Below are 22,367 nucleotides of genomic sequence, written 5' to 3'. Positions count from 1 at the left end.
TACTTTCATAAATTAGGTTATGTATGTTCACGTGCAGTGGGTTTATTATAATTTTTCATGAATTACTCCATACATCTATGTTTTTTTGTTTTTTTGTTTTTTAATTTTTTTTTTCAACGTTTATTCATTTTTGGGACAGAGAGAGACAGAGCATGAACGGGGGAGGGGCAGAGAGAGAGGGAGACACAGAATCGGAAACAGGCTCCAGGCTCTGAGCCATCAGCCCAGAGCCTGACGCGGGGCTCGAACTCACGGACCGCGAGATCGTGACCTGGCTGAAGTCGGACGCCTAACCGACTGCACCACCCAGGCGCCCCGCATACATCTATGTTTTAATTTCTTTAATTTCTAATATCAATAAGTATAATCTACATAGACAAAGACTCCTGGAGATTCTCAATGATCTTTAAGAGTGCGAAGAGATTCTCAGGCACTTGGGTGGCTCAGTCGGTTAAGCATCCCACTTTGGCTCAGGTCACGATCTCGTGGTTCATGAGTTCAAGCCCCACATCAGGCTCTGTGCTGACAGCTCAGAGCCTGGAGCCTGCTTCAGATTCTGAGTCTCCCTCTCTCTCTAACCCTCCCCCACTCAGGCTCGCTCGCTGTCTCTCAAATAAAAAAAAAAATTTTTTTTTAATGTGAATAGATCCTGAGACTAGAAAGGGACCTGAGACCAAAAGGTCGGAGAAGAGCAACCAAAAGATGGAAATTAGGAGACAAGGTTAATGAGAGAATCAGCTCAGGAGGCTCAATCTAAAAAAAAAAAAAACAAAAACAAAAACAAAAAAAAACAAAACAGGAATTCCATAAAGGAGAAAATGAATAGAGGGCAGAAATTTTTATCGTATACATAAGGTAAATCCCTAGAGTTGACTATAAGTATCCACCAAGGGCCAAAAGCAATGCCTTTTTTTAAAAAAAAAATTCAAATGAAGCAATGGAAATGTGAATTTTGGTACCCTGGTGAGAAAGGGACGATCCTCCAAGCTCCTTGGTGGGGGGAGGGTGCACAAACGTGGCGAATGTGTGGAAACAGGCACATCCTGAGAAGTGGGACACCAAACAGCACCTGCCTTGTCAGATAATGGACAAGCTTCTAAGGGAAAGCACTTTCAATCTAGGATTTGATATTCAGCCAAAACAGTCACCAAGAATAAAAGCCACACAAAGATATTTTCAGTCATGCAATATCGCTCAATTTTTACATTGCACATCTTTCTCAGGAAGATCCTGGAAGGTATGCTCCTTGAAGGGGAGTCTAGACACAGGAAAAGTGAGGCTTGGAGCCCAGGAGAGAGGTGAGGCAGCAAAACTCCCGGGACAATGGTGAAGGGGCCACACAATGTGGCTGCAGTGTCCACGCTGGGGGGAAAGAAACCAAACAAGTATTACCTGATGCCTTTTAACATATTCAGGAAATATATTCGGTGAAGTCAGAGTACTGGAGAATAAATAGAAAACCAAGCCAACAGAGAAGCAAGTTGGTTGCTATGTACCTAATTCCAAGGAAAACAAAAAGTCTATCGGAAAGAAGGTGATCGCAGGACGCTACATGGATACGGGCATCATTTGGGTATTTACAGTTACAAGCGTGCGCTGCCACACTTTGGAAAGAATCTCTCTTATCTCTTTAGATCACGAGAGAAGTGATCTAGGAAACCTGAATTCCCCATCGCTCATAACTGGAACTCAAAAAACAATAAACCTGAAAAATCAAGCATGAAGTAGTATACGTAAATTATCTAGAAATATGGGAGGTACCAAAACAAACAACTGGAAGAATTAAGAACAGTCACCTCTAGAAAGCAGGAACCATGGTGGGAGGCATGGGGCAGCGGGCTGCTGCTTTTCATTACGAGCTTATTACTGCTTGGCTATGAATATGTATTCCTTTGATAAAAATAAAAGTGAAATTAAAAACTACCCAGGCACCAGAAGAGCCAAACTCCCCTTCTCATTCTCAGCCTCTAATAAACATTCCTTGAATTTTTACTTGCCTCTAACCCTTAACCATGGGGCCAGTTTTGAGTAGGCAGCCTGGCATCATTAGGGGGTAGAGGCAGTTTGGGTCCCTCTGTCCAAATGCGTTACCCACCTCTCCTGTCGCTGATACTGAAGCTACCCTCAACCAGCCCTGTCATTGTCATCGCCACTCACAGGCTCCTCATACAAGGTCTAGCTCACAGTAGGTGCCTCATAAGCATTACAGGACCCACTAAGCCAGACACCAACATTTGCCTCCTTTCTCCAGATGAGACTGATGTTCAGCCACGCCAAGAGGCAGGGCCTACTCCCCAGGGTTCCTCAGCTGCAGAGCGGGGATGTGAGGCCAGGGGCTCAGTCCATCTCTCAAACCCACGTTCGTCTTCCAAGCCAGCTGTCACTTCTTTCCCTGAGGCTTCCACATCCTCACCCACCTTCCCACTCCCTGCAAACCTCAGAGCGTCACCTGCTCCCCTCAAGAGTCTTTTAAGGTCTGCCCATCATCCCAGAGACCCTCAATTACTCACATATATTTAAAAGAGAAAGCTGACGTGTGCCACTGGAACATCACTGTGGCAGGCAAGGACGCAGGACCAGCAGAATTACACCTCTTCTGAGAGAGAAGGAAGCTTAGACCAGGGAGAAGAAGGGAAGCGTGTGAAGCCACAAAACAGGTACCCAGCTGGCCTGACTCACCTTCAGGCAGCCCTTCAGCTCTACCCAAAATAGGCCCCTTCCTTGTCCTCATTCAAGCTTTGGGATTGGCCTGTTGATAAGCATGAAGAACCACTCCTGGGTCTCCAAAGTCCAGTTTTGATCTTACTCTTCAGTGACAACAGTGGAGAATGGATGCCAACAGACACTACAATACGTGGTGGTTGGGTCCAGTCAAGAGGAGAACACAGTGGAGCTTGGCTGCAGAGGGAGCAGGGCTGAGGTCCAGGTCCCCAGACACTCAGGCTTGCGAAGTCTGCTACTGGGAATCCCAAGAGAACAAAGACACGCCTGGGTGTCAAAGCAATCCACAGGCTTTAGGGGAAATACCTGACTTCCCAGAGAGGTCCGGAGCTGTTCCTGAGGACCAAGTAGAGCCAGGGTCATGGGGAGAGCACGGTGGTGGGCCAGTATCCCCAAGGCAGGAGCTACATCATTTATCCTCCAAACGCCCATGCAGGGCAGCCCAGCTGGCCACAATGAAGTGTTCCCCCAACATTCGTTAGCTTGAACTGTACTAAAAACATCCTGAGAGCATTTCCTGATACTAAAGATGGGTCACTCACAGGGCTGGGCATAGAGTGTCTACTGAATGAATATGTAAACCCACAATTCTCTGTGTGCCAGCAAGCTGGCTCTGCCCACTTTATAAGAGGTTCTGGCTTCTTTCAGGGAAAAAAAAAAAAAAAAAAAAAAAAGGTAATTGTTCCCTGGATACCAGAGTCTTTTTTCACTCTATCAAAGGCACGAATGGTCAGTTCTCAGACCCAAAGGAGTTCTATAAAGAAGCCCGCTGCCACTAAAGCCGACCTGCTTCTCTCTCTAGATCACTGCTTCTCAAGTGTGGTCCCACAATGGCCAGCAACAGCATCACGCAGGAACTTGTTAAAAATGTCAATTTCCAGGACCCACCCCAGACCTAATAAATCAGAAATTCTGAAGATGTGTAGGACCTGGAAATCTGTTTTAATAAGCTCTGGAGGTGATTCTAAAGCAAGATGGTTTGAGAACCACTGCTCTGGATAAAAACCCGCCCACAAACCCTGTACAAAGCAAACTTCTTCCTCTGAGTCAGGGGGGGAAAAAAAGTTGATGTCTTGATGTCATAGATTATGCATTATTAGCATCATATCAAATTCCTCCAGAATCATTTATTCAGTACCTGATCAATGTATGTCTACATATACCTATATATACACAAGTATATATAATATTGAAGGGGAAATACACATAAGCACATGAATATATCCACAATAATTTTAACAAGTTATGTTTTTGTGTTTTTGCCACTAATTTCCTAAGTTCCTCCACACTCCCTGAGCCTGGGACTCAGCTTTCCCTGGAGCATGGGCCCACCCCTGATGATCTACCCAAACAGCTGTTGAGTCCACTCTAGGGGAGCCAGAAGCTAAGCGAGCCAGGAGGATCCCTGCAGAGTTCACACCCAGCCTCGCCCCTGGGGCTTACAGTCCAAGACACATGTGAAAGCACCCCTCACCCACCTAGCACATAAGATCCCCTTCTGTTGGACACTTTCCACTCCCCTTCTTGCACTCTTCCTGCTTGGTGAGTCCTGTCTCACATGCTCTGGAACTATGCAAGGGCAGAGCCCATTACTCCCACCCACCTTCATCCGGAGCCGCTGATTGGGCCTGGACATCTGGTTCCTCTCTCCCCTTTTCCCCAGCTAACCTCGCCCAGTCAGCTTCAAGATGATCGTGGCTCCGGCTGCCTCACTGTTCAGAGTGAGACACTGCATTTCCCTCTTCCCATGTCCCCACCCAATCGGTTATGGGCCCATGGCTATTGAAGGACAAGTAGGCCCAGCCATGGATTCGTGGGGTCCCCCTAGGAGCGTGCCACAGACCAGCCCAGCTGGAGACCTGGGGCTGCAACATGGACCCCTCTGAAAGCCTCATGAAAGCATTCCAGGATGTAATAAACCCGTCAGGCCCTGGCTAATTTATATCTAAGCGGATGCTTTCCCATTTTTCAGAATGTAAATGTTTAGATTGCTGCATTCCCCTGCCACGGCATCCGGGGTCCTGGCACGTAAGCAGCGAAATCAGCCGGCTTTCCCTCAGGGATCCTTAGATGGAAGAGCCACGATGCCAGCCTTCCTGACTGGGAAGAGCTTCCTGCCCTCCAGCGGCCCCATGCAAACCCCACCCGAAAGCAGCCCGTGCTCCATGCTCTGGGTCACCCTCTCACTTTTACAGGGAAGGAGAGGAGAAATGGCATTTCAGAAGGCAGGACTTCAGAGCCAACAGCCGCTCAGATTAGCTAGGTACTCTAAGAGATCGTTCCTCTTCTATTTCTTTCTGTAATGTTCCTCTTTTGCTCTGGCCTCAAATACATTTTATTAGATCTTTGCAATGTATAAACAGAGAAGTAGATTAGCGGGAATAAATATAACACAACTATCCAAGGAAACAGTCCAGTTCAGCCGACTGAGCCCAAGCATCCCACCGCCCGCTCTGTCCAGGGTTGCAGGCACTAACCCACGGGATCCCACCAGCCAACACCCTGGGTGGTCCACCAGCATGGGCAGTCCCCAGGAAAGAGAAGTTCTCTGCCAAGGATGCCAGGAGCACAGGAGATCACTAACCTCTCCTTGGGGTCCAGACACAGGACAGCCAGCTCACCAAAACCAAGGGAACCACAGACAACAGCCCATGTGATAAACCATTGGCATCCAAGGACCTCAACTACTTTAACCAAAACATGGCCATCATCCCAGCACTATGTTCCACAGACAGGTGTCAAGTAGTTCCCGTGTGAGTCAGGCAAACCACTCAGCTTTTCAGTTTCCCCACTGGCAAAGCAAAGCTGACAGTGCCCAACACTCGCCACCTGCAAAGAGTGCTATGAGAAGTCCAGAAACGCCACAGGAGAAGGCTTAAGAGTCACAGGAGGTCACGGGAGTCAGCCATCCAAGGAGGTAGCAGAAAGCTGTGCCTCACAGCAGCAGCTCTGATGGGAGTCACACAGCCCAGTTTCTGTCCAGCCTCTCCTGACTGCATGTCCTTGGGCCAAGTCACCTCACCAAGCCCCCAGCTTCTTACCAGTAAGATGGAGATGATGTGGTATCAACCTCCTAGGTTGTTACTAATACTGAACACGTATTGAGTATCTAGTCTCCTAATCTGAGGACAGCCAGGTGAGATCACATGAGTGGCCTGGGCACCTGGAAAAATGTTCCTTCCCTTGAGTGCCCACTGGCTAGATGGTAGAAGACGGTACTCAGGCACCATTTCGAGAATGAGTTCCAACACGAGGCTGCGCATGTTGGAACCTGCTCCCACACGCAAACAACAGACTCCGATCCACCCAAAGGGCCAGGACTCAGCCTGTGGTTCTCAGCTCAGGCCAACACCACCCCCTTTATCCGGAGTAGCAGCAGAGGATGGCTGGTATAACCAGTGACTTGATCTGCTCAACCGTGGTACCCTGCACTTGTCCTCAGGACCCAAAGCAAAGACAGTCAAGCCCACTGGGGGCTGCCCCTCACCGTCAAGACACCGGAGTACAAGGTCTTCAAGCAAAGGCTCAAAAGTGAGCCCAAGTTCCATCCCAGCTTTGCCCTAGGTCTGAATCTCACTGGCAGTCCACAGCTCCACGTCACTCCTTCAAGAGACCAAATCCAAGGTCTCCTTCGGTCCTCAAGGCTGGCCAGGGCACCAAGGGGCTTTCCTCCTGTCTCAAGTCTCCGCAAACCAAGCTGTGTCCAGTGTCCTATTCAGCCTCATTTCCCTTCCTGGTCTTGGCGAAGGGGACAAAGCTGTGAGGATTAGCAAGGACCCCCTGGCCCCCAGTCCAATCATTTGCAGACAGTTTATGCTTCCTCCCCTGGCTTGCACATGATGGCCCCAACACTTGCTGGCCAATCCTGACCACGGAACAAAAACTCTCCCTGCCCCACCATTGGGCAGCCTGGCTAGAGATTTTCTTTCATTAATTTTCATTCTGATAATTGGAAGCAGCTCTCTTCCATGCTCCTGTAGGATTTAACAAGCCACATAACGTCACATTTCCCACTGAGGCAGCTTAAACCTGCATTTCACCCAAGGATGCCGCCATTCCATCCTGCCTCCTGTATGTCAAGCTGCCCAGGGTCCCAAGCCCTGCCAACGGCCAGCATTTCCTCCTGCCTGGGGTCCAGCCTCAGACAGAGTCAGGAGCTAAGGCCTCCACAGGGACCTCCAACAAACAAACCCCTTGGTAGAAAGCAGAGTAGAATACTCTTTGGACCCACGTCCACATTATGGGTAATAAAGGCCTTTATGTGCCTATAAAGCGAAATTCCTGCAAAGCCTTTCCATCTCAACATGCCACGTGCAATAAAGTGACAGCTGCTCGAACGTGGCCTTTACGCATGCCAGGGTCTACCCACACACACTGCAACTAGACGATGCCCATACTCACCTGACCTGTGCATGCATAGGGGTCCAAATTCCACCCCTGGTGCCTACCAGCTGAGTCAGATGGACCTACCATTTCATCTCACTGAGTCTTATCTGCCTCCTCTGGAGCACGGGACAGCAGGAAGACTGAATTCAACTGAAAAATATAAAAATCCAACTTGCATTTGAACTGTTCATTTAATCATTGAATAAATACCTATTGAGTCACTACCCCATGCCAGGCCTGCTCTGGGCACAGGAGACAGAACAATGAGTGACAAGATCCACATCCTCACGGCTTCCCTTCTAGCGGCAGGTAACCAACGAACGGACTTAAATTTCCAATCATGCAGGGGGCATGAACACGACGAGACAGGGAGCCATGGTAGCATTGGGGGTGCCAATTCAGAGCAGTGATTAAAGTCACACCAGGTCATGCATGTGAGCCCGATAGGGCTAGAAAATAGAGCTACTCTAATATTGTACTACATTAATATATTAAGAATCATCTATCACTATTAGTTGTGGTGTATGATAGTTTATTATCCTACATCACAGTATAGCTGGGCTCACTGAATCGTGAACAAGACCCCAAAGGTCAGGTAGCCTCACGGAATATGCTGGAATCTGTTAGGCTTTGCTGCTGCCACTTCATTATCAGGGATGATTTCTGAAGGCTCAGCCCAGAGGCAGATTATACCCCTCCCACCAAGACTTCCTGCCCTTGCTCACAGTGAGTCTGTATGACCTCCCCTAAGTGCCAGGACCTCGTCTGTCCTGCCCAGTAACCACCACACAGCAGGTGCTCTGGAAGGTTGAAGGAGCTAAGCAGAACTCAGGAGATGCTCCAAGTAAGTGCTCCTCAGCCGCCCCCCCCAAAACACATCCACCCCACATGCAGGGCCACCCCACATTTTGTCCCTCTTAACAGTAACACCCAGACAGGACAAGAGACTCATGGAATGCCTCTCCACATCCCTCCCTGCCACGACTGTGTCACTCACCCCCAATAACCAGCTCAGACCCACTGAGCCAGGGTGGGCTCACCACCACAGCCAGCAGCCAGGGTGACAGGCCAGACCCACTAACCCCCTCTGGCAGCTGAGGCAACAGCCATGCAACAAGGTCACACTGAAGTTGTACCGGTATACTGCCTGTCCTGATGGAGAAACCCTGACCCATCCACATCTCACCTCCTACAGGGCCGGATGGGTCTGCCTGGACCACAGTGTGTGATGGGCCTTCTACTGCGCACCTGGCCCTAGGCTGAGCAGCTCAACTGGCATGGGGACACAGTGACACCAGCCCTGCCATCAGAGGGCAGATAACGACCCATGCCTTCTTTCCACACATGTCCTCCAGCCATTACCACTGGGTCCCTGTTAGGGACCCACTAGCTAGCGACGCGGGCAGCAAAGAATTGCACCAAGAGTTTATCCACTCCCCACAGGAGGAGAGGGGCCAGACATCAAGAGAGACGGCAGCCCAAGCTTTTGTTGGGCTGGGGTCCTCAAGGTTTTTCACTGTTTAAGGATGGGAAAGGGGTGTAGCTGCACCCACGGTGAGGGTGAGGAGGGGGTCGGCCCTCAGCCAGGTAGAACACGAAGTGGCAGTTTTCTCTGGGGGCTCTTTCTGGGGCTCGTCAGGCTAGAGAAGAATATGTTTTGTAGTTGCGATCTACTTTCCAAGAATGGAGAACCCCCTGACCTAGAAAAACAAAGAGTTAGGGCCAAGTGCAGACACCTGTGAGTTTTGTCTGCAAGCCCTGGCTGGGGGTGGGGGACTCTGAAGAGGTTCCTTTTAGTCCCTCGCTGGACAAGTCATGGTGAGTGGTGGCGAGATAGCAACAGCTACATGGGTAGCAGGGCTTGGCACCATTAGGGGGAGGGGAGGCCAGACTGCAGGGGAAGGTGGGGTACGCCAGGGCAAAGGTTAAGCCCAGAGATGGAGATCCCGGAGCCCCAATCCAGTAATGCTCCCGATTACATACAGTTAACCTTAAAAATACAACTCCCAGGGCACCTGGGTGGCTCAGTCGGTTGAACATCTGACTTCGGCTCAGGTCATGATCTCAAGGCTCGTGAGTTTGAGCCCTATGTCGGGCCCTGTGCTGGCAGTTCAGAGCCTAGAGCCTGCTTTGGATTCTGTGTCTCCCTCTCTCTCTCTCTGTCCTTCCCCTGCTTGCACACTCTTCTCTCAAAAATAAATAAACATTAACTTCTATTAAAAAAAAAACTCCCCCCAAAAATGGGTTTATTCAGGAATAGGAAAGAACTGCGATCCAAGACAAGGAAGCCATAGCAAAACTACAGCCAAGTCTGGAGAACACAGGAGAGGAGTGCTCTTTTATGGAGGAAAGGGGAAGTCGGGAACCCTGTTATATACAGAAAATCCACTGCAGTAAACTGGGAGCTGGAACTACAGTGGCTCCTCACTGGCTGAGCTGTGAACATCTCTCATTGGCTGGGCTATCGCTGGGGGTGGGCAAGGTCAGCCTTTCTTCCTCCTGCTGTGATTGTAAAGTAGTATCCACCTGCAAGGTCCATCACTTCCCGTGGGATCTGCAACTGACAATGAGTGGTAGGGCTTGAGAGCTCCTCTTTGGCCAACCTACTGACTATTCCAATGAGGTTGCCCTTAATTAATTTTCACAATACCAACAACCTGCCCCTGGGGATGCCTCTTCCTCCTCCTGCCTTAGGGCAACTCAGAAACACAGGGCCAGGTGTACGATTGCATGGGGGTCGAACATCTGCCAGAGGGACCCTGAGCCCTTTGAGGACAACAGTGTGACTGCCTCCTTCAGGAAAGCCCATGAGGATGCAGGAGAGGGGAGACTCGAAAGGCCAGAGTCCACCACATGGCGTGGCCCTGCCCAGGTTGCCCAGCTTGTTACACAAGCACACGGAACCAGAGTTTTCATGCCCAGTGTGGGGTCAGGAACCCTTCCTCTCCCATCTCCAGTGCTCAGGGCATTTGACAAACTGTTCAACCTTACCCTTCAGGGATGTCACCCCTCAGGGCCCACACCCTGGTCATCTGGGAAACACCTGGGACCCTAACACTCAATTCAGCCCCTTGGCAGCTACCTCATGTCACATCTGTTCCAGACCCCAGTCCACAAGGGCTCACTAAAATCTCTGACAGGGGGCTGGCAAATCTAATGCTTCTGTCTCCTTTCTGGAATGGTAAGGGGTGGGAATTCATGCCATGTCTGCTTACCCACCTCCAGAGATGGCAAGTGGCCCCAGGCTCGGTCCCTAGAAGGCCACTCTGTTAGACAAAAAGTTCCACCTTAAAGTGAGCTGACATCTATCACCAATTTTCATGGAACAGTCTAGGCCCTGCTCCCCACCCCCCCACCCCCCACCCCGAGGGCACACAATCAGACAGCCCCCTCTTCTAGCTGGCCCTGGTGGTGTCCAGCCTTCCCTCATTCATTCATTCATTCATTCATTCACTCATTCTTCTCTCTCATACGTGGACTCTATCTCTTTCACCCTCTAGAACCATCATAGGGCACTGCCTTGCAGCCTGGGAAGCTTCTCCAGCCAGTCATGCCTCTGCCCTAACGTCACTGGATTCTGGTGCCAAGTAAATGGAGTCGGGGTGGCAGTGGATGGCCCCAGGCGCCACCCTAGTAACTTTCTCCCTCCCTAGAGAATCCATGGCACCTTCTCTGCTCTTTGCATATACACGCTGGGGGCAGAGAGAAGATGCAAGGTACTACAGTACCTGCCCTCAAAGAGCTCAGTCTTCTCCCAGATTCTGATATGGCACTACCATTACCCCTTCCCTCCCAGAACTCACTCACTCAACGCTTATTAAGCTCCACTCTGCTGTCGGTACTCGACAAGTGTATTTAAAAGGCACCACCCTGGGGCACCTGGGTAGCTAAGTCAGTTTAGTGTCCAACTCTGCTCAGGTCATGATCTCACGGTTAGTGAGTTCGAGCCCTGCATCCAGCTCTGTGTTGACAGTGGGGAGCCTGCTTAGGATTCTCAAATTCTCTCTCTTGCTGCCCCTCCACAGCTCACACTCCCTCTCTCTCTCAAAAATAAATAAACATTAAAAAATTTTATACAGGGGCGCCTGGGTGACAGTCAGTTAAGCACCCAACTTTGGCTCAGGTCATGATCTCACGTTTTTGAGTTCGAGCCCCACATCGGGCTCTGGGCTAAGAGCTCAGAGCCTGGAACCTGCTTTAGATTCTATGTCTCCCTCTCTCTGCCTCTCCCCCACTTGCATTCTCTCTCAAAAATAAACATTAAGTTTTTTTTATTTATATAAAAAGGCACCACTCTTAGGTCACTCCACCCTCCTCCAATGTGTGTACTCATCCAGTATGTCGAGGTGTCCCACACTGGACCAGCACTATTGAACACACTGCCTAATGTAAACGTGATGATCAGGGTCGTGGCCTTCATGCAGCTGACTTCAGAGATCATACAGAGAATAAACAAGTAAATAAACAGGTTAAGTGCTATGAAGGTAAATATAGTAAGGTATTTAAGTGATAAGAGGGGGAAGGGGAACTCCGGACAAGATGCTCCGAGAGGTGACTTTTAAGCTGAGACAATGAGAAGGAGGTGTTCCTTGCAAAAACCTGCAGAAACAGTGCTTCACTATGAGGAAACAAGAAGTGCAAAGGCCCTGAGGTGGGAGAGATGGTGGTTTGTTCAAATAAGAAATCCAGTGTAGTTGGTGCTTAATGAGCAAGAAGGCAGTGCAAAAAAGCCACTTGCTACTTTTACAAGCTCTTAAATTTTGATTCTAGGCTAGACACCGGATTTAGTCCCTTTATTCTCCCCCCTCTTTTGCCATCAGGATGAGCTAGATTATGCTGCAATTACAAACAACCCCAAAGTCTCAATGGCTTGAACCCACACAGGGCTCCTCCTTGTTCATATTACACACTCGCCACAAGCCAGCTGGAGCTTCTACCTGGCCTTGACTTCACTCTGGGGCTGAGCAGACAGATCAGCCACTCTCTGGAATTCTGCACCAGAGTGAAAAAGAAAGGAAGGCTCATGGTACTCTGGGTTTGTATACGGCGACATGTAACATCAAGAGGACAGAGAAGTACAGTCCTATTACATGGCCAGGATTAGAACAGAAGTATTTGATAGGCAGGACTTATAAATACCATAGCAAATACTTATTTAATGCATAGGGTCCTGGGGTCCCAGTGAAACTGGCCTGTGGTCAGTAGGACCAGCGTCACTGACTGACAGGTGCAAATGTCTCCGATGAAACCAAGGACTCCGATGGACGACGGGAGAGTAAGTGAGGTCCAAAACCATGCCTATCTGCCCGTCCTTCCCCGCAGTGAAACTTCCCCCTCTAAGTCTTTTGCTGTGATGCAGACTCAATCATGAGTACCCACCCAAGAGGCCCTGCACATACCAGACCTATTCCTCCTACTTCATTCCCTTGCCCAGACTAGCCTCCAGATGCACAATGTGAATCCCTTCATGAGGCAGAAGGGGGTCGAAGCAGTAGCCTAGAGTTAGAAAGGCATCTCACTTCCGTCCATTCGTCCTACAAGACTCCGGATTTGCTCTTTGCTCTTCTCTCCCTCTACATGGGCCACCAAGGAGAGGACCTCAGATTCTGATGCAACCATGGCTCCTCTGGGTGAGGCCAAGAAACTTCCAAAACCATAAAGATGTCCAAACATTGGCCCAGCTTCCTCCAAACAGACATAAACTGCCTCACTCACATCCGGGCCCACCACGCCCCTGCTCTGGACCTCAGGCACCATCTGGCACCTCCACCCTCAGGCAGCCCACAGCTACATGGCAGTAGAAGAGGAAATAGGGGAGAGGGACTTGGCCACACCCAACCCCAGCGCCCCCATGGCTCCAGGGGGAGAGGTGCCTTTGATGGTGCCTACCTTCAGCCCTCGGCTGAGCAGTGGCAGCCTAGATTCAGTGCCAAGCCACCCCAAATCCAATTATTTTCAGTCTGTTTGTTTATCCCATTTCAAGCTGACTGTGTCACCACTTGTTATCATAACAGAGAGCACCTGGATGTGTCTCGGAAAAGCAACAAATAAGCCTTGGAGAGTGCCGGGGATTGCCAGAAACACCAACTGTGCCTCCAGCCCGATGCCCTAGTTGCGACAAAGCAGATTCCTTTCTTCCCCTCACATGAAAAGCCTAATCCAAATAAGCCAGCCAACAATGGCTGCCCGGCCTCCCAAGACATTCCTTCCCCCTTGTCACCCCTGTGCCTGGTGACAGGACTCACACCCGGGGATGTCGGCCTGGCACAGGGCTGAGTGCAGGTTCTGGCCACACACCAGGTCCTGATACTGTTAACGATTTCCCTCCCCTCCACGAGCCAGCCTCAGGCCAACCTGTCCACCAATGGCCAGCACAGCCAGGGATCAGGGCAGTCATGAGGACCAGGTAGGTCGGTGACATGGTCACCTCATTAGACAGGCCAGCAGGGCACAAATATCATCATCCTGACCACATCCTGCCAACCCCGCCCACTGAAGGCCACAGACACGGCAGCAAGGCCGGGCTTCTGCTACCACGGCCACACAGTGGGCCACACAGCAGACCCAGGGGGGCTGGCAAGAGTGAGTGCTCTGGCAGTGGATCCAGGGTGTCATTCTCACTGTGATCTGACTCCTGCAGGGTCAGACCCAAACTGGCTCTTTGCGTGACTTCTCTCACTGCCATCAAGGGGCTGCCGTGAGCTAAGCACCTGCTGTGCCCCAGGTGTGCTAGGCTCCTTACAGACAGTGCCCAAAGTGATCCTCATGGAAAGCCTCATCATCACCCTATTAACCCATTCAACAACTTGCCTTGGTCACCGCCTGAGAAACAGGAGAACCCAAACACCATCTACATCTCGCTCTGACTCTCGTCTCTGCTTGCAAAGAAGAAAGCGTGATAGGCAGCCCACTGGGAATGCCTTTCCACCCGGATTTTACCCAATGTCAGGGTCCAGATCCAACCTCAGCCAGCATCTCCCCACTGAGCACCTACTCTGGGCTACCCATGTGCGAGGCACTGTACGGGAGGCAGGTGAAGCTCCAACAGCCGGCCCCACCCTGCCCTGCCCAGCCTGGTGGGCAGATCTATGCCTGGCACCCAGAGATGGAGGTCTAGAAGGCACCGGAGAGGCCCTCCTGCTCCATCAACCTTGACAACAGCCTCCTCTTCTCCGGTCCATCCATGCGTGACCAGGTGACTGTCTGATCACGCCACTCTGCCACTCAAAAACCTTCAGGGGTTCTCATCTTCCCTACATCCACCAGCTCGTGAGCCCCTGCCATCTGCTGGAGGTAAGGCACCAAAGCTGATGTCCTAGTTGAGTAAGCAATTCTTCCTCCCCCTGCTAAGGTGAGATCTTAAGCGTCTAAGAGCACGAGCTCCGCAGTCAGACGTGAAGACTCACATCTGCCACTCACTGCATGTGCTGGCTGTCATTTCCACAACTACCACACTCACGACTGCTCCCTTGGACCCCGGAGACTGGCCCCAGCATGACCCCTGGGCAAACAGAGCATGTAGTGCAGCAGGAGAACACCGCCTCGGTGGTGGCCTTGCCTGCCGTCTCAAGGGACGCAGGCGTGAAGCAAAGAAAGAGGGAGATCCCAGGCTAGAGAGGTGGATGGAACAGGGTAAGCTCCCAGGTAAGTCTGGAGAGGGTGAGCTGGCAGATGTGTATACACACGGAGATTTGGAGACAAGAGTAGGACACAGGGGCCAGCCACAGAGGTGGACTCTGCTCTCTATCCACAAAGCTCCTAGGTGTGCGGCCTCATGCCCAGCACTGCCATTAGGTGATGGAGTTAGCTAAGGAGCCATAGTGGCCCAGCGGGTGGGAAGAGAGTGGGAGTGGATGGAGTCACTGAGGTCAATGTGAGGAGGGCCAAGGGATGCCTCTGCATCAGGCGGGGGGGAGGGCATGGAAGGGAAGAAGGTAGGGCATCGGGAACAGGCCTCTACAACTGATAGCGCACAAGGGCAGGGAGCTGGGGAGCAGGGCTATGCCTCCTAAGGACACCTGTGGGGCTCCCCCACCACATAGGTATGGCCACACAGCAAGCTCCAGGCAGTGAGCATCCGCTGGCTTCGAGCCTGGCAGTGAGGAGCAAGGTGTCGCCCAGCAGGTACCCTAGCTCTCTAAGGCATCTATTTCTGTGCCTCCAGGAAGGACTGCCCACCAGGCCCTGCACGGAGAAAGCTGCACCCCATCCTTCCCTTGGTCTAAAGGGCTGCTCCATTTTTCCAGTGAGACACAGCCAGGCCCTCCCCAGCACCACAGACAGGCGTCCCCCTCCTCACCCAGCCCTTGACGGTATGGCCCCACCAGCCCTGTCCCAGCTCTCCTTTGCCCCTTCCCACCCGGTGTCTATAAAGGAATGAGCACTCGATACAGGCTGTTAGAGGGAGTAAACCCACCTGCAGAGGGAAGGTCACAGCATCACTCAGAGAGCACTCTGCTTCGACCTGCCTCGAGAGCCACACCTGGCTTTTCACATATGGACAAGAGCTCACCCGCATACAACCACACCAACCCAAAAGTGCAGGAAGACACCACTTCTCACCAGTCAGACCGGCAAAGGTCAGCACGTTCGACAACGCTCTGAATGGGTGGAGCTATGGCCAAATACACCGCTTACACGCTATTGCTCAGAGAGGAAACTGGCACAGCCTCCTCACGGGGCAACATGGCACAATCAACAGAAGTCAACAACACATACACGCTTCAACCAGCATTTCCATTTGCAGGAATTGTTCCTACAGGTGTGCGCGTTCACTGAGACACCCACTGCAGTGGCATGGCTTACTACAGCCAAGAAAGCAAGCAAGTGCAAAGCCCATCAGTGGGGTGCGAGTCAAAACATAAAAATACGTATGGCCCGGCTTTCTAACAGAATAATAGGCAGCCGTTAAAAAGGAGTCCACTCTGCATGAGCTGATACAGAAGGAGGGCCAAGATACGCCAAGCATGAAAAGGAAAAAAAGGCAATGGAGGAGCTCGGCATGTAGAGAATGCTACTGTCCACAGAAAAGAAGAAGGATGGAGGGATCACAGCCATGCACATCCCTGCCTGCTGGACTGAGCACACCTCTGGGAGGGCACCAAGCAGGCACCTGGAAAGCAGGCTGGAAGCAGGCAGAGGGATGCTGCTTTCACCTTAAGTACGAACTAACCAACCAGAGTGTCACCGTGTGGCCATACTACCTTAAGGAAATCAACAAAGGGGCGCCTGGGTGGCTCAGTTGGTTAAGCGTCGGACCCCTGGGTTCGGCTCAGGTCACGATCTTGCAGTTCATAAATTTGAGCCCCACATCGGGCTCAGCGCTGCTGGTGCAGAGCCTGCTTGAGATTCTCTGCCCCCATCTCTCTGCTCCTCTCCTGCTCTTACTCTCTCTCTCTCAAAATAAATAAACCTTCAAGAAAAAAATAATCAAAGAACTCTCCCATGGGACACGCATCTGTTAGGCTCTTCCAGCCCCTACCTCAAGAAAACACTCAGAAATGCTTCCCTGAATCCTCAGTGCCCAACACTGTGCCTGGCACATGGCGTGCTCAAAAAGGGGCTGGCTGGGATGGCACCAGAACTTTCAGGTCCGAGGTCTCCATTTATCCCTGGCAAGCTAGCAGAGACCAGGCCTCGCTCTCACACCCAGGGTATATGGGGGAGGCGGCTGGGCCAGGCCACCGGCCCGCAACTACACTGCTCTGCAGTGAGCACCCCACCATCCCCAAAAGCGTACCCATGATGGTCAATGCTCTGTGTCCTGCAAAGACCACCAGGGTAGGCAGGGTACCTGCACAGTGCCTGCAGAGAGCTGCCTCTGGTCCTGGGAATGGCTTCTGTTGACTAATTTCTGTACATAATTCCACCCAGAATGAGTCAACAGCAGGGCAGACAGAACTCACACAGGCCAGCCCCAAAGCTGTTGAGAAGGGTGAGAGGGCAGAGCACTGGGTGCCCCAGTCACTGAGAGAGAGCCCCCAGCCCCAGGCCTCCCTCAGATCAGGCCACCTCCATCTACAGTGGCTTCTGCAGAGATAATCCCCCCAGGCCCTGGAGCAGCACGAATACCTAGGATGGGGAAGTGCTCGCTGATCCTCAGCAGCACTCCAGACTGGCCCCTCACTCTGTCTCAGGCCAGTGCTTCATCACGTGGGCTGGGCCGGACCAGCCCACTCTACCAGATTCCACCTAACCACCCCTCAGAGGCAGACGCTGATTACGAAATGTCATCATTTATCAAGTCCTGTATCCCCAGCAAGTCACGGTGACCTGGCAGTAGGCCCCGGAACTGACCCTTCCTGTCCCCGCGGGGTACCTGCCTGAACAGACAGGCTCTTCCAGGCGCCCAGATGCTACCCGGCCACTCACTGCCTGGGTCACGTGGGACCCACTCTTTTGTTTCTGGTACCTCAGTCCCCTTGCCTCTCAAATGGGCTCATGACCCTGCCCCTTTAGGGGTCCCATGAGGGATGAAGGGACTCCTACCCAGGGCACTCAGCACATGCCAAGAACTCAGTAACTGGTGCCTGCCAGCAGAATTTCCAGAAACCTGTCCCAACCCCATCCTTGCAGCACACGAGCCTGAGCAGGGAGGGGCAAGACAGGGTCCGAGGAGAGCAGGGCCACTCCCACCCGGCCTTCCAGACCAAGCCCAGTAGCAGCACCTCCGTCCACACCTATGTTTGCCCTCCCTTCTCCTCTCGCCTGCACTGGCCTTCCCGGACCAAGCCCCTGCTCCCGGAGCAGCAGCAAATCCTTGTCAGCAAACAGCACATTAATTGCTTCTTGGCCCGGTTTCAAATGATATCACAGCTCGCACAAGAGCCCAGGACGATGGGTAGCTCCAATTACTAATTAATTGACTGCTCACATGGAACAAATCTGAAACCCCAACAGGTTGGGCGGGTGAGCCCCAGGCTTCCCGCCAGCCCCTTTCTTTCATCAGAGGAGAGAAGAGCTCCGGTCTGGTCCACTTTCAGGAGGGAAGAGCCGGAGCCCTGCCGCCCACCGGCCAGAGGACCTAACGGGGCTGTGAACCGGACCCTGTTAACTGGGTCACTGGTCCTGCCACCTGTGGAGCTCCCAGTGCACACCGCTAGACTGTAAGCTCCAGGAGAGGGGGACTTGCCTGGAGGACTCATTGCTGCACCCCCATCCTAGCATCAAATGAGAGCAAAAGTTCCTCAGTAAATGTGTATCACGTTAATGAAAGAATGAATACCAAGTATGATGCCGGATTTTCAGGAACTGATACTGAACAAACTCAACACAGGTCCCCGCCTTATGGCACTTACATTCTGATGCCAGGAATGCAGTTAACCAAATCAGCAGATGATTAAAAACTAAATTGCAAACACAATAAGGGCCATGAGGATGCCCGCAAAGGCAAGACAAAGGTAACAGTGGAACGTTTCCCCTACGGGGAAGCGAAGAACCCAGATGCTGAGCAACAAGGAGTCTGCCACCTTCCCAGTGGGCCAACCCCACACCCCCTGGCCTCTGCCAGCACGGGCACCGGCACACCCCTCCACCATAGAAGACTACCCACTCAGCAATGTCACCAGCCACCAGGTGGGGCAGGGTGTTGCCTGGAGAGGATTTCCTGCAGAAACTCAGTTCCAGGTCCCTGCTCTCCTGCAGGAGGCAACAGGCATGAAAGGGCTCACAGGGTCCTTTGATGCCCAAAACATATGGAACCCCAAAGTCCCCAGGTACTTTTCTTTATCTTGGTGACTTTCTAAGACTATCAAACCACCCCTGCCAGCTGTCTCCGGGCTTCTCAATGCCCCAATGTCATGATATGGCACCGTCCAGGTCACCTTGCTCTCCTAGAAATGGAGAAGTACAAGCTTCTGAAGAAACTTACTTGGGGGAAGTGAGGCACAAGGCTGGGTTTGAGTCTCAGCTCTGCTCCTTCCCAGCTGTGAGATCTGGGATAAATGGCATCCCTTTTGTCTAAGGGATGGCAGATCCCAGAGGCTGACCACAGAGGACTTCCTTTCCCCTGGCTTCCTTCTCTGATTATTATGAGGGTGGAGTATGGGAAACCATCCTGGACCCCAATTTCTGTGTCTCTCTCCCGATCTTTCCACCTGTCCCACGTTTTAGCAGCCCAGGTGTGTGTGTGACCAGCTCCTACCTGCATCTTCCCTGAACCAGGAATCATGCAAATTAGGTCCAGATTCCCTTCCCACCTATAACTACCTCTTATTTGGAAAGTAACAAATCATTTTGAAATATTTCCTGTATCAATATTAATCCGTGATGGCTCTAGAATGTCTACAACACAGGGGCATAAAGGCAGCCAGCTGCTTAGAAGGCTAGCAACCTGTCTAGAAACACAATGTTTGTGCGTGGATTATACGTTTATTTCAAGTATCTTTAGGAAGTGTCAATGGAGACTGGGACACGGTCATCCTTGGCGCCAACACTGTTTTTAATAGAAACCACCACCACCAGAGATTGTACCAAGCACTGTGCCAAGAGGCTTACCTATATCCTATCATTTAATTCTCTTAATAACCAAGAAGGCATTGTCCCCATTTTACAGGTAAGTAAACTGAGGTTCAGAGTCACTAAGTAACTTGCCAAGATCTTGCAGCTGGCTCAAAATAAGAGGCAAAACGTGAATCCAGGTCTGCCGCATGGCAAATCCACTGCTGTGGCTAAAGCAAACTGTTGCCCTCCTGCCTTGCTCCCCAGCTGCCCCAGGCTCTGCTCTCCTTCCACTCCGAGGACACCCGTCCCACCCATTCGACCACCCAGGCCGCCAGTCTGCAGCTGGAGGGCTTCAAACTTCAAACTTCCCACAAATGGATTTCTGAGCAGGAGGTTTTTTTGTTTTTTTTTTTTTCCTCTCCCTTGCTGAAAAGACTGTTCCTCGTGGTTACTGCTGTCTAGTGCTTTTGAAAACATAAGCGGGGCTTAGTCCAGCTCAGGAGGCCACTGGGTGCTCATTCAGGTCTGGGTTCCCGGCTTGGGCTCCTCCCCCAAGTAAGAGAAATGTGGGGCCTGCTCCAGACTCTCCCTAAGGAGGGTGCTCCCTGCCCTAACACACCTGACAGATTCCCCTCCACACATGCCGGCCCAGCCCCTGGGACAGCTCCGCACAATGAGGCCCGCACCTGCAAGAATGTCTGTAAATCCCGGGGCTCTGCACAGGGCAGCCGGATTGCAGGGAACGGCAGCAGATCCCAGGATAAAAGCAGAAGCCATCCTGTTGACAGTTCATTCCTGTTTCTCCCCCAAATCTATCCACAACAGAACTGTTAAGCTCATGCTTCCTCTCCTGTTGCAAACAATTGTAAAAATGATTGGTATCTGCCCTCAATGTAGAGCCCGTCCTCTTCATCCCCAGGCTAAATCTTTCTGCAAAGTCTCCATGTGTGAAAAACATTCATTCCCAAGACACACGGATAATGGTTAGTCTTAGAGACCCTAATCACTGAGCTCAGAGAAATGCAAAGGCTGGCCCACATAACTGCTGACTTTCTGGAGATGGAAACCTACCCCACACTCTGAGCTGGGCACCCGAGGGCAGGAAGGCTCAGGATTGCGTCTGGAGCCTTGGCCCACCTACAGGGCATCATTCTGGTGCTTGACCTCCCATAATGAGACCTCTAGCCTCCTGCAATGAGTCTCTCCTGCCTTTGTCCACGGCTCTAAAATCTTTTTGCAAAGGAGAAATTATAGTGAGAGAAGTGGGGGAGGGGGGTATAAGGAAGAGAGCTTGGACAGGGCCAGGATGCCTGGTTCCAATCCTGGCTTTGGCATTGACTAGCTGTGCCATCAGGGAAAAGCCTTTGCCTTTCTGGCTTTAGTTGTCTTGCCTGGGCATTTGGAACACAAGACATCTAGGGACCCACACAGCTGACATCCCGTGAGTGTGACAGGCAGATGGAGAGATGTTTCAGCCAGAAAGCACCTAAGAGCCCAGCACCAACAGCCAGTCCCCAGGTAAGCCAGGGAGACGGCACCAGCAGGGCAATGTGGCCCTAACTGCATAGGTCAACACAGTACTTCAGGGGCTGGAGCTGATAACTGAAGAGGAAAACACCTTCTGATCTTGAAGGGGCCTAGAAATGATGCACAGATTTTTTTTTTTAATATAAGTTGTTCTCTATGGTGAAAATACCTTGTATTTCCATCATATACATCGCCCCTCATTCCAGCAGGTGACTTAATTTTATTGGAGGGTCCATTCTTCCCACATTCTCATTCCATAGGGGGTGGAGGACACATCCCAAATCTAAGCCAGGGCCTTCCCCTGGCCAAGTAATTGGTTCAGGGGAGGGCACGTGACCAAAGCTGTCCAATCAGAGAGAGCCCCAGGATCTCCATTAGGAAAGTTGGGAATTCTCCATCTATTCCTCGGGACCAAATAAGGGAGGATGTGGGGAGAGACCTGCTGCAGCCACCTTTTAAACCATGTGAGCTAGAGAATAGAACTTTGCTTAAAGGAATCAAGGAATGGGGAGAAATAAGCCTTGTCATAGAGACAGTTTGGGTACTGGATCAAGCCAAACCTGATCTAGCCATAGACAACTCAGAGAATATTAAGGAAATATCCCATGTGATCCCTCACATTCCTAACCTTTCTCTGACAAAGTCCTTTGCCGATTTGGAGATCAGAAGAGACACCCAAGCACATCCAGCCAATTCCCAGGGCTGGAAACAGATGCATTCAATCATCTATTGATTCAACAATATTTAATGAATGTCAACTCTGTGTCATCACTCCACTCTGTGGTGGCCAAGGCACAGTCCCTGCCCTCAAGAGCTATCAGAATGGGGGAGATATAACCTCACCGACTAGCAGTCTTGCTACAGTGTGACGATAACCCAATGGGAGGACATATGAGGGGCTGCAGACATGCGACCTCTAACCCAGTGAAAATCAAAGATTTGCCAGAGGGTGGGTACAGGCAGACACTGACTTAGATTTAGAACCCACAAGCCCTTCACTAACTTATCTCAGCAGTCCTCAAAGCAACCCTGTTTCAGAGGCTGGACAGGGATGGCCATCCCCACTTTACAGAGGAAGGGGCAGTGGCCAAGACATGGACAACAGCCCATGCAGCCTCACACAGAGGGTCTGGGCCTAAACAGGAAGGAGAATCAGATCTTATAAATCCCACGTATCACATCCATCACATTCTGACTTGATGACGGCACAGGTTTCAGAGTTGGCCTCAAAAGGACAAAGATCAGCCATCTGCCCCCAGAAGATGTCTGGGGTCTCTCAGGAAGGTGCCACC

This window comes from Leopardus geoffroyi, chromosome A1 (assembly GCF_018350155.1).
Source record: "Leopardus geoffroyi isolate Oge1 chromosome A1, O.geoffroyi_Oge1_pat1.0, whole genome shotgun sequence".
NCBI lineage: Eukaryota > Metazoa > Chordata > Mammalia > Carnivora > Felidae > Leopardus > Leopardus geoffroyi.
Note: the sequence above shows the minus strand (reverse complement) of the source record.